Source organism: Ictidomys tridecemlineatus, chromosome 16 (assembly GCF_052094955.1).
Source record: "Ictidomys tridecemlineatus isolate mIctTri1 chromosome 16, mIctTri1.hap1, whole genome shotgun sequence".
NCBI lineage: Eukaryota > Metazoa > Chordata > Mammalia > Rodentia > Sciuridae > Ictidomys > Ictidomys tridecemlineatus.
The window spans coordinates 9,029,165-9,039,846 of NC_135492.1; the positions used below are offsets into that span (position 1 = coordinate 9,029,165).

General features: G+C 31.8%; 1 pseudogene; it reads right to left on the minus strand.

Annotated features, from left to right (window-relative positions):
• Positions 1-2,580: 2,580 nt before the first annotated feature.
• Positions 2,581-2,681, minus strand: LOC144371560 (U6 spliceosomal RNA; annotated as a pseudogene).
• Positions 2,682-10,682: the final 8,001 nt, after the last annotated feature.

A 10,682-nucleotide genomic window follows, 5' to 3' on the forward strand; every position in this document is an offset into this window, starting at 1 on the left:
CCCTCCAGATGAATCTTGTCTCTCAAGGAAAAAAAAAGTAAGATTTTTGAGATTTTATGCTTTAGTAGGCATTTATTCATGTTTAGTAACATCTTTAGAACACTGTCATTTCTGTTATTTCTGAAAGTCCTTTCTGAATTTATGCACATAACTTGTCAAATCTTAGAAAACACTTTATGTACCTTTTCTAATTATATCCACACACCAGCCTTGAAGAGGGCACACTAATACCATTCTCTTCCTACTCTTGTCAGATAAAAGTTGAGCTTAATTCATAAAAATGGGACATGGGACTGTTATAAAGAGAAGCCCAGCCTTCTACTCTGCTTTTCAGTGTTCTCCCTCATACTATAAGTTATTCATGTATCACACCACAAAGTTTTCCAACATTACATTGTGAGGAGCTATGTAAAAGAAGCCGGTCACTAAAGGCTATATTCTTAGTGTTTTGTATAAAATCCATATAAAATTCTAGAAAAGGCAAAAACAGAGTTAACCTGCTGGCATTTCACTGGTTGCCTAATAGTGAGTCTGTGGCCATAAACTGAGGGCAAGAGGGAGCAAACACATAGAGCTTTCTGGTGCTCACAGGAGTGCTCTGAACCTTGGTTTGGTGAGAGTTAAGTGACTGTTTCCCCCAAATCACTGGGTTGTACATTTAAAATGAATGAAAATCTTTGGATATTTGCTAAACCTCATAGAGCTTAACAGGTAAACATCAGAAATCTGTTATCTCTATATCATTCATATAAACATAATGTTTTGTTTAATTTTTTTACATTATTTTTACCCTCTGTGCTTAACCAATTAACATTTTCCTGTGTTGCTTTTAGATTTCCTGCTAACAGGCTGAGCAGGTTGATGAACATGTAGAGAGGCATGTGTTTTCCCCCACAAGACCTGATGCACACATCACCAGGGCACAGTTATGTTATTTAGAACATAGATGAAGGTCACATTTCTTCTTTGCGGAAAGTAAATGGAAAATGTACCTTAAAAGAGTACCTGGCAGTTAATGCTTCATCTTTAAGATTAGTTTACTAGGCAAGGACAAAAGCCAAAAAATGTCTACTTTATCACAAACATTTTAGTTTGTTAACAAATTTCTAGACGTTCAATCATGTTTATTTTAAAATAAGAAATTGTGAGTGCTTTGGACAATGTGTTGAAACACCATAAAACAAGATTTTGAAAGAAGGTAAATGAAGCATGCACAAATTTAGGTTCTCCAGTTTGAAAAATATTTAAAATATAGTATATTTTATCAATGAAATTAGAAACCATCATGTTAAGTTAAAGAAGTCAAACTCAGAAGGTCAAGAGTCCTGTTTTCTCTCCTATGTGGAAGTTAGAGAAGAAAAAGAAAAAGAAAGGTAGGGATAGATCTCATGGAAATCAAAGTGAGATTAGCAGAGGAAAGAGAAATAGGGGAGGGAGGAAAGTGCTGAGGAGTGACATTGAACAATGTATGTTATCATATTGTGTACATGTACAGATAGGTAACAATAAATCCCATCATTATATGCAACTGTAATGCACCAATAAAAACATGGAAAAAATTTAGGTTTTCTTTCATTGTTTCTTCTTATCCCCAGGTTTGTAAATAAATTGAAATAATCATTTATTAGACAAATAAAATCTGTTCATGTAATACTATTTAGTTTTTGATATTAATATTAATACCACTCTAAAAATATAATGAAAAAGTATAAATACATAAAATGTTAAAATAGCAAAATAAACACAAATCTAAAATCCAGTTTCAACACATTACTATATTTTTTTCTAAGTCTAAATCAATGTTCTTTCCAATGCCCCGTTATAGATAAATTTTCTCTCAAATTCCGAATATAACATCCATAGACCCCTCTGATATTTATAAAAAAGATACTTTTAAAAATCATGATTTCAATATTTTATACCTTCAAGTAATTATAATTTTGTTATAAAATGTGCTCTTTCTCAAATTTTCTTCAATATCTCCTCAAATTATTAACTTAAGGTTAATAATTTGTTTGAAATTTGTTTGATTCAAGAAACTAATTATGCTCATCACATTTTATTGGTATAGCTTTAATTATTTTCAATTTATAAGCTTACTATGTTGTTTCCTCCACTTAACATTTTATTTAGTAAAAAAACTCAGTGCATTAATCATAAAAAGTTTTGCATATTCAGGAATTTTTCTCACTTCACCTTTTGTGTAACTTAAAGTGGCATGTAGATACTTTTATTTCTGTGAAAAAGTAGTTCCATGTTAGAAGGCTGATTTAGGTTATATCTTACTTTTTGTAAGTGTACTTAATAGGAAGAGCTGTATGCTTTTGTTTTTTACATCAAAAGAATATCATATTTGTTTTCATTATTATTACTAAAAATATGATCACTGAAAATAATTTAAGATGTCCTTGTATTCCTTTTTACTTTCTCTCTCTCTCTCTCTCTCTCTCTCTCTCTCTCTCTCTCTCTCTCTCTCTCTCTCTCTCTCTCTCTCTCTCTCTCTCTATATATATATATATATATATATATATAATTTATTAAAGTACACATTGTAGGAAATTTATTATTTCAAGAATTCAGAATGATAGAGAATCCTTCGCAAATTTTCATGTTGTCCTTAGGCAGGAGCCATACTAATATCTGTTTTATTTCAAATTTTGTTATGTGCTGGCATAGCAACACCTTACCTTTCTCTTTACTCTTAGGGTATACATGACTGTCTTGCTTGTCTATACTGCAAAATTTTTGAATTGTATACTCTTATTTAATGAGTAGATGTGATGACCTTTAATATTTTTTATTAAAAGAAATATTTCAAAATACAAATTTTGAAATTTGTCAATTTATTTTTAATGTTTATTTGTCATGAATTTTTCACAAATTATATGTGATTAAAATCATTAATTTTATCTTTTATTGCTTCTATTCTTTGAGTTACAGTTAAAATCTGCATGTTTGTAATCTCAGGTACTCTGGAGTCTGAGGTTGAAGTGTTACAAGTTCAAGCCCAACCTGAAAAATTTAGCAAGACCCTTTCTTGAATAAAAAGGGCTTTAGTTCAATGGTAAAGCACCCCTTGGGTTCAATCATCTGCACTGAAAAAAAAAAGAAAAAATTTTTGCCCTACTTTTGTAATTTTTGATAAATTACTCACATTTTCTTGTAACATTTGTGTGTACAATATGAAAATAATTTTGTTTATTATCATAATTATACCTTTATCCCAACACCAATTATTATTAAAAGTATATTTTTTCTTACTGGTATCTGATGTTACATGTTTAATATACTAAAGTTCTGTTTGCAAATACATTCACTTCCAGCATTTCCATTCTGTTTTATTTATGCATAAATATAAAAAATACACTTATTGGGCCAGCTAACCCATCCCTCTTTCATGATTTTTCAGTGTTTCCTTATTTTTGTTTGTGTCCTTCCACATAAACATTAAAATGCACTTTTTTTTAGCTCCAAGAAAAAAAAAACACAATAATGGTATTTTCATAGCAAGTATAAGAATTTATAAACTGAAAAATCTTATTGATATTTTTATCCAAGATTGGTCTTTAGTTTCCTTTTAGTGGAATTTTATCAAATTTTATAATTAATATTGTAGTTACCTCATAACTAGAATTTTAAAGGATTTTTAAAAAATTCTATGGAATTTTTGAAGTTGTGTTAGAATTGTCTTTAGATTATTGACTTGTGAAAGCATTTGGAACTGTAGTCAAATCATTTTGCCATAACATGTCTTGATTAGAAATGCATGTGAAAGTTTCCTCAGACTCATGAAGTTCCTTTTTTATATGAATCTATAATTCTTATTTTATTTCAGAAAGAAATTCTCTATAAATACTTTATTCTTTGCTTTTCTTTTGCTTTCATTTTTGTCTTTCATAAATATACTGGAACTATTTTATCTTTTTTTCTACAATTTTGCCTCTCATTTTATGTCCTTCTATATTTTTTCTCTATTTAAATTTGAATTTTGCATTTTCTATTCCTTTTGTTATAAAATATGATATATATTTTTTTCCATTGCTTAGTTTTGTCTTCATTTCTGAAATTATTTGAAATAGATTTATAAATCATTTCTGGCCTCTGAAATGAAACCTCTATTTTCAAACTCTCTTTCATTGACTTTTATTTTTTTATAGTTCAGATTTATTCTTTGTTTAGTGCATTATTTTATTTAGTTGTTTTGGAATATTAAACTAGGGATTTAAATTTTTGGTCAGGCAATCATGACATGTTGATATCTCTTTGCTGTCTTCAAGAAGTTTATCCTATTCTTAATTTTTTTTTTTTTGGTACCAGAAATTGAACTCAGGAACAGTTGGCCACTGAGCAACATTCCCAACCCATCTTTTTTTTTCTTTTAATTTTATTATTATTATTATTATTATTATTATTATTATTATTATTATTATTATTATTATTATTTTGAGAGAGAGTCTTTTTAAGTTGTTCAGGACCAGGCTAAGTTGCTGAGGCTGGCTTTGAACTTAGGGTCCTCTTGCCTCAGCCTCCAGAGCTGCCCAGCTGTTTGTAGTTTTCTTTTTACATAGAATGAGTCTGCATGGAATTCAAACACATCCTATTATGCTATAAATTATGAGTTTTCTTATATTTTCAAAATTACCTTCTTGTGAATGAGGATTTTTTAAGAAAGTTTTCTAACTTTGTAGCTTCAGAGCATTCTGTACCAAAGCACCAAATAGTTGAGATACATACTACCTGAGAACCTACTTTGTTTTCCTTCCTTGTTGTTACTAGTATTTTTTGTCTCGGTCTGTCTCTCCCCAGAACTCTGTCATTTTTGTGTTGTTTAATTTGCATTCTATTCCCTAGGTTTCTATTTAGCATGGGCTTTCACCTTTCAAATACACAGCCTCAGCATAACATCCCTGAGGTCCTCTTGAACTCACCCATGAAAAGCAGACAGCACAGCCCCCTCTGCTGCTGTTCAGCAATTTTTCTCAGATTGTTACACCTGATTCTACTTCAGTGTGTCTTTCTTTCTGAATGAATAACTTTTAGCAATTTCTGGGTTCATCAGCATGACAGCTATAAGAAATTATTTTGTCTTTTCTTTATTTTCTCTCATGTAGTTAATTTTATATGCAGGTGTTGATTCTGTTGGTCGTTTGGCACAGCTCAGTGGAATTTTGGGATTTGAAAGGGTTCCTCTTCAGCTGCTATTGTTTAGAACACTTTCAGTATGTTTTGCTATTTGTTTACTTATTTGTTTGTTTCTTTAACATATTAGTTTCTATGTCTGCTTTCTTGGGAGATGCAGGAGATTTAAAAGTGAAACTGCCTTGCTAGGCAGTAAATTTTTTATCAATTTTTTTCTTTTATATATAAAAATGTTTCATTCCTTTCTCTTAAGTAAGAAGTTGCAACAAATATATAGAGGTTTTGTCCAGAGTTTTTGTATTAATCAGGGTACACTTACTTATATGCTGTGTTTACAAAATAGATCCTGAAATCCCAGTGACATAACACAATTAAGGATTATATTTCTTTCTTAAGGTCCAATGCTGATGGGTTGATTTCCTGTAACTAATGACTCAAGAATCATCTTGTCGGATCAGGAGCTTCTCATCAGAGGAAGATTGTTTATGAGATTTTTGCAAAGACTTTTCTCATGTTATTTCTGCTCATATGGCTTTGTCAGAATTGGCCCAAATCTCACAATGAAGGATTGGAAAATATGGTGATCTTTGATAAGCAATAAAATACCTATGCTATATTCTCCCTTCTAGTTACAAAGCTTCACTTCCTCCCACCCACAGGTTTGTCTCCATTATGCTCTGACAATATTCAACTCCTCTCTGAGGGAGGCATCTGTCCCCTAAATTAGAAGCATTAAAAGGAAAGCAGGTCCTACCTCTGACCATGATCAAATCAGTGCTACTGTACTTACTCTATCAGGTAACAACTGAAAAAATTACTAACAAAATTAAAACAAAACAAAACAACCACAACGAAAACCCTATGTAGACACCTCAGGGAGACACTGGGGAATCAACAATACAGGCTGAGTGCCCTTGCAAGAAGGGAAGCAAATGAAGTATGCCATCAGGGTGCACCCTGGATTTATCTGTGATAGCAATATCAAAATCACAGGGAAGGTATACAGAACTCAAATGAAAAGTGTGAAAGTTAACAACATCATACCTCTTTTCTGCCCTACTGGCTTGGGTTTTAGGCACAAGATGATAAGAAGGAAAGCACTAAAGGAAGGTGCCACAAGAAAGTATACAAAACTCTTTCTGATCACCTCTCAATAAGCAGAGCTCAAGGATACCAAGCAGATAACAGCAGAAGAGAACAACGGGAGAGTTGAGTAGAGATATAATAGTTCAAGGTCAGTCTAACATAAGGTACCTTGGTGAAGATCAGGCTTTTGGTTGAGAAATCAGAAAGGTCATGGTGCAGAAAGGACTAGATCCTAGAATAAAGATCTACGTGGTAGGAGTAGGCCCCTGAGAATTAGAAAGCAACATCATCCAAGGTCTCTAAAAAGTGCCATCATCAATATGTGACATAAAATGCCAAATTACTATCAAAATGAATAACCAAGAATATATAAATATATAAATCTTTCTCATAAGAACAGGCCCAAAATGATACAATTATTGTATTGCTGAAAAAATGGTTGTTCATATTTTCTCATTATACAAAAAGGTAAAGATATGTATATCTCAACTCTTACAAGTGGGATGGATTTATCATATTGTAGTCCATGCCTTAAATTCAGACTCATTTTTGTATCTCTGTTTTTATTGCCTGTCATTGATCAAATTGTGTCACCTCAAAAAATAATGTCAAAATCTTAATCCCTGTTGCCTTAGAATATGATTTGTTTGGAAGCTAAGGCAATACAGATAAAATCAATTAAGTTAATATGAGAACACAGGAGTAGTGCTCTTAGAAAAAGAGGAATAAATGTTTAGAAAGCTATGGAGACAGTGATTAGAGTGATGCAGCTATAAGCCAAGGGATGCAGAGGGCTCACCACTGCCATCAGAAATGAGGCACAGAGGCAAGGAAGTGTTTTTCTCAAAGGGAACATGGGCCTGCTGACACCTAGATTTCACATTTTTGCATCTAGAACTGTTAAAATATAAATTGCACTTGTTCTAAGCAATTGGGTTTGTCCATATAGGAAAATAGTACCTCTTTTTCATTCTTAACACTTTCCTTTGTTTTTAATTTGTAATCCTTCATTGTATAGTATATATTTTAATGGGAATTCTTGAATCACTTTTTTTTATAAAGTGAGAAAGAATACCTTCATTTTTCCCTTCATCATCCATTCTACAGCATATAAATTTAAGATGTGGTTTGTGCTTCCAGGTGACTTACTATCTTATAGATATCCTAAGACTCATTGCATATCGTTAATGAGAAACATCAGACACTTACATTTTTAATTCTTCAGCAAACCGTACCTCTGTAAGATAGTGTTAGGCAAGGTAAATAATAAACATATAAAGTTTAAATCACGATTAAGCTTAAGCTCAAAGAACGCATAGGAAGGATTTCAGCAGATGAAGGAGAGATTTCTGGAACAATGTAAATTGAGCTGTATTATGAAGATAGGCAAATACTGAATGTATCAAAGTCATGAAAACAATTCTAAAGAAAGGTCTATATTTCTTGAACATTAGTAGAATGAAATAATCTCAAAGAGAGTAATCTAGAGATCCTGTGCAAAATTAATTAGAGATAGAAAAAAAGAAATCACAGAAGAGAGTAAAGGGAAGAGTCTTAAAGTTATTTTAGAAAACTGATTATACAAGGCTGGGGTTGTGGCTCAGCAGTAAAGCACTCACCTAGCACATGTGAGGCCCTGGGTTTGATCCTCAGCACCACACATAATTTTTTTTAAAGGGTATTGTGTCCAACTACAACTAAAAAAAATAAATATTAAAAAAAAGAAAGAAAACTGGTTATAGAATACAAATCTCTGTTTTTAGGGCCCTAAATAAATGCTACTGAACTAAGAGCAAATAAGCAGGGAGGGTTGAAATGAAAGGCATTTAATGTCCTAAATACACAAATTTAAATTATAATTAATGTAACAGTATAAACTAATATATATTGTAAGTTTTAGAATTACATTTTTTTTCTTTCTACCTGTGTAATATTAGATGAAAATTTGATTTTTATTCTTTATGTAGAGTTCCTCATTACTACTTTTTTACCAAGTGTGTGCAAAAAACACTCTTAGGTTAAATAATTTTTGTCTTTGTATTTGCCAATCATCTATCTCGGAAAATGTAGTGACATTAACATTTGAAAATGTAACTAGAATATTTCCTTTGCTAAAAGATAAAATGTTAAAGGCAGAGATGATACAACATTTTAATAGGCATTAGGATCGCCACGATTTTGCTAAGTTTTCTGTTTGGGTAGGTGCTTAATAAATATGTGTCAAGTGAATACATGAATTATTTATATTACATTAATTATTTGTTATCCTTGAATTTGTTTCAACTGAAGGACAATAACCTCTATTAATTTAATTTAATATAAACATTTGAATTAATGAATTTATAGTTATCTCTGAATTTTAAGGAAACTGCATCAATTTAAAATTCTTCCTGTTAAAATAAGTACATGTGTTTCATGGAACTCTTTTTAAATCTGTTTTGTAGATGATCCAATCCAGATTGGCATTCGAAAATGCTTATGAAAAGCTGTGATTTATCTATAATCATCTTATTCATTTAGATTTTGATTAGCAATTTCTAGCTTTTTTCTTTAAAAGTGACAGTTTCAATGGGATTATGATTTAAAATTATAGTGGAGGAGAGTTTTGAGTGTTGATATGTTCTTACAATAACTTGATGGTATTGTGGATGAATATATCTTGTTTTGATTCATAATGTATGAATATTAAGGAAATTCATAGGGAGGAAAAAGACTTTCATGTGGTTTCCTGTCAAAATGATCACTGAAGAGCACCTGTTTGACAAGTTTATACTTTAGTATTTTTGTAAAATATCAAGTTAAAACAGTAGCTCTTAGCCACAGGGGTGCATTAGAATTGCTTGAGGAGCTTTTCAACAACACACTGGACTTCAGGGCAGAATTGACACTCAGCCATGCATAATTGGAAATTTTGCTCTGGTTCTTACTATGCACAGACCCATTAGAACTACTAGAGTATTGGCACATAATGCATGCACTAGAGACAGATATGAATGATTTCTGCTACAATACACATTTGCAAAAATTCATATGACATAAATCCTTTTGTTTCTTGGTTGTTACTGTGGTTATGTTAATAATGCCAACAATCAACAAACTTTAGTGATGCTGGATGTTGTTCTATTTATGATAAATAAGAAAGAGCCAAACTTGAACAACATTTGGAATATCAGTTAACATTAGGAGTTTAGAAATTTTATACATATATGCATGTATGTGTATGTATACATATGTGTACATACTTATATATGCATATATATTGCATGATCTCTTTATTGTCTCAAGTTTTTCTCCTCACTTTCTCTTAGAAATTTTATGATTGTTTTTGGGCTTGTGCCTTCTACTTCTAACCTCCTGAATTTGGTTTCTTCTTTATTTCAAGGAAGTTCTTCCTTCACAGTGGTATTGAACATCCTTCTGTTTAGAAATGCATTTGACCAAATTAACTAATACTTTCAAAAGCATAACTCCCTTCAAAGTAGGTCCTTACATACACAGTCAGTATGCAGTGCAGACTGCAGCAGGCTTTGAGGGCAAATCCTTACTTGGACCTAAGTCTGTCATTGTTAGGCTGAACATAGAAGAATCCAGCATCCACATGTGGTTTCACTGATATCCTTACTCCACAGTAGTACACATAGTTAGTCAGTGATTTATAAAGTAAGACACATCTTTCTTATGATGACTCAAATCTGAGAGAGAGAATGGGAAATAGGTAGGAGAGTGATACTGATTTAGAGTGACACAGCCACAGGAGATTCAAAAACAAGACAGTAGATCTCAGAATTCCCATGTTTAGTGTGAAAATGGATAAGCCTCTTCTACAATTGAGAATTGTTTTATTTTTGGACATCACCATGCATATATGCTGATGTCCAAAAGAAAAAAAAATACAATTCTTGAAAATGTGTTATGTTATAAAACATTACAATAATAAGTAAGTTTTGTGAATCCAAATAGAGTAATGATATATTTTTTTTTGCTTTGAAGAAATGTAAAAAAATTGGATCATGAAAATGAACACATGTAGATAGACAGGACAGATTGTACCCACAACCTTGGTGGACTTAATGTTCTCCTCAACTTGAGGAACTTCAGATAGATGTCTTCCTGACTCTAGGCCTTTAAGATCTCTTTTCTTAGAATGTCTACTTTAGAAAACTTGCGATTAAAATTATGTCTTTATTTATTTGAGAGGTAAATCTTTTTAAAAGCTCTTGCCAGGTTTCCAACCTTGAAGTGTCTTTTTTAAGGACCTCAGAGGCATCCCTTTGAAATGGAATCAAGGAAGATAGGGCCCCTGAAAATAGGAGTCTTGCTCCAATTTATGAAACTATCTTCTGTTCAGAAGAGAGATTTTTTTTCCCTTTTGGGTGAGACCAATTAGCAAACACAAACTACCTAATGATCTGCCCACCCAGACATGAAAGTATTCTCTAGCTCTTTCTCTTTAATGG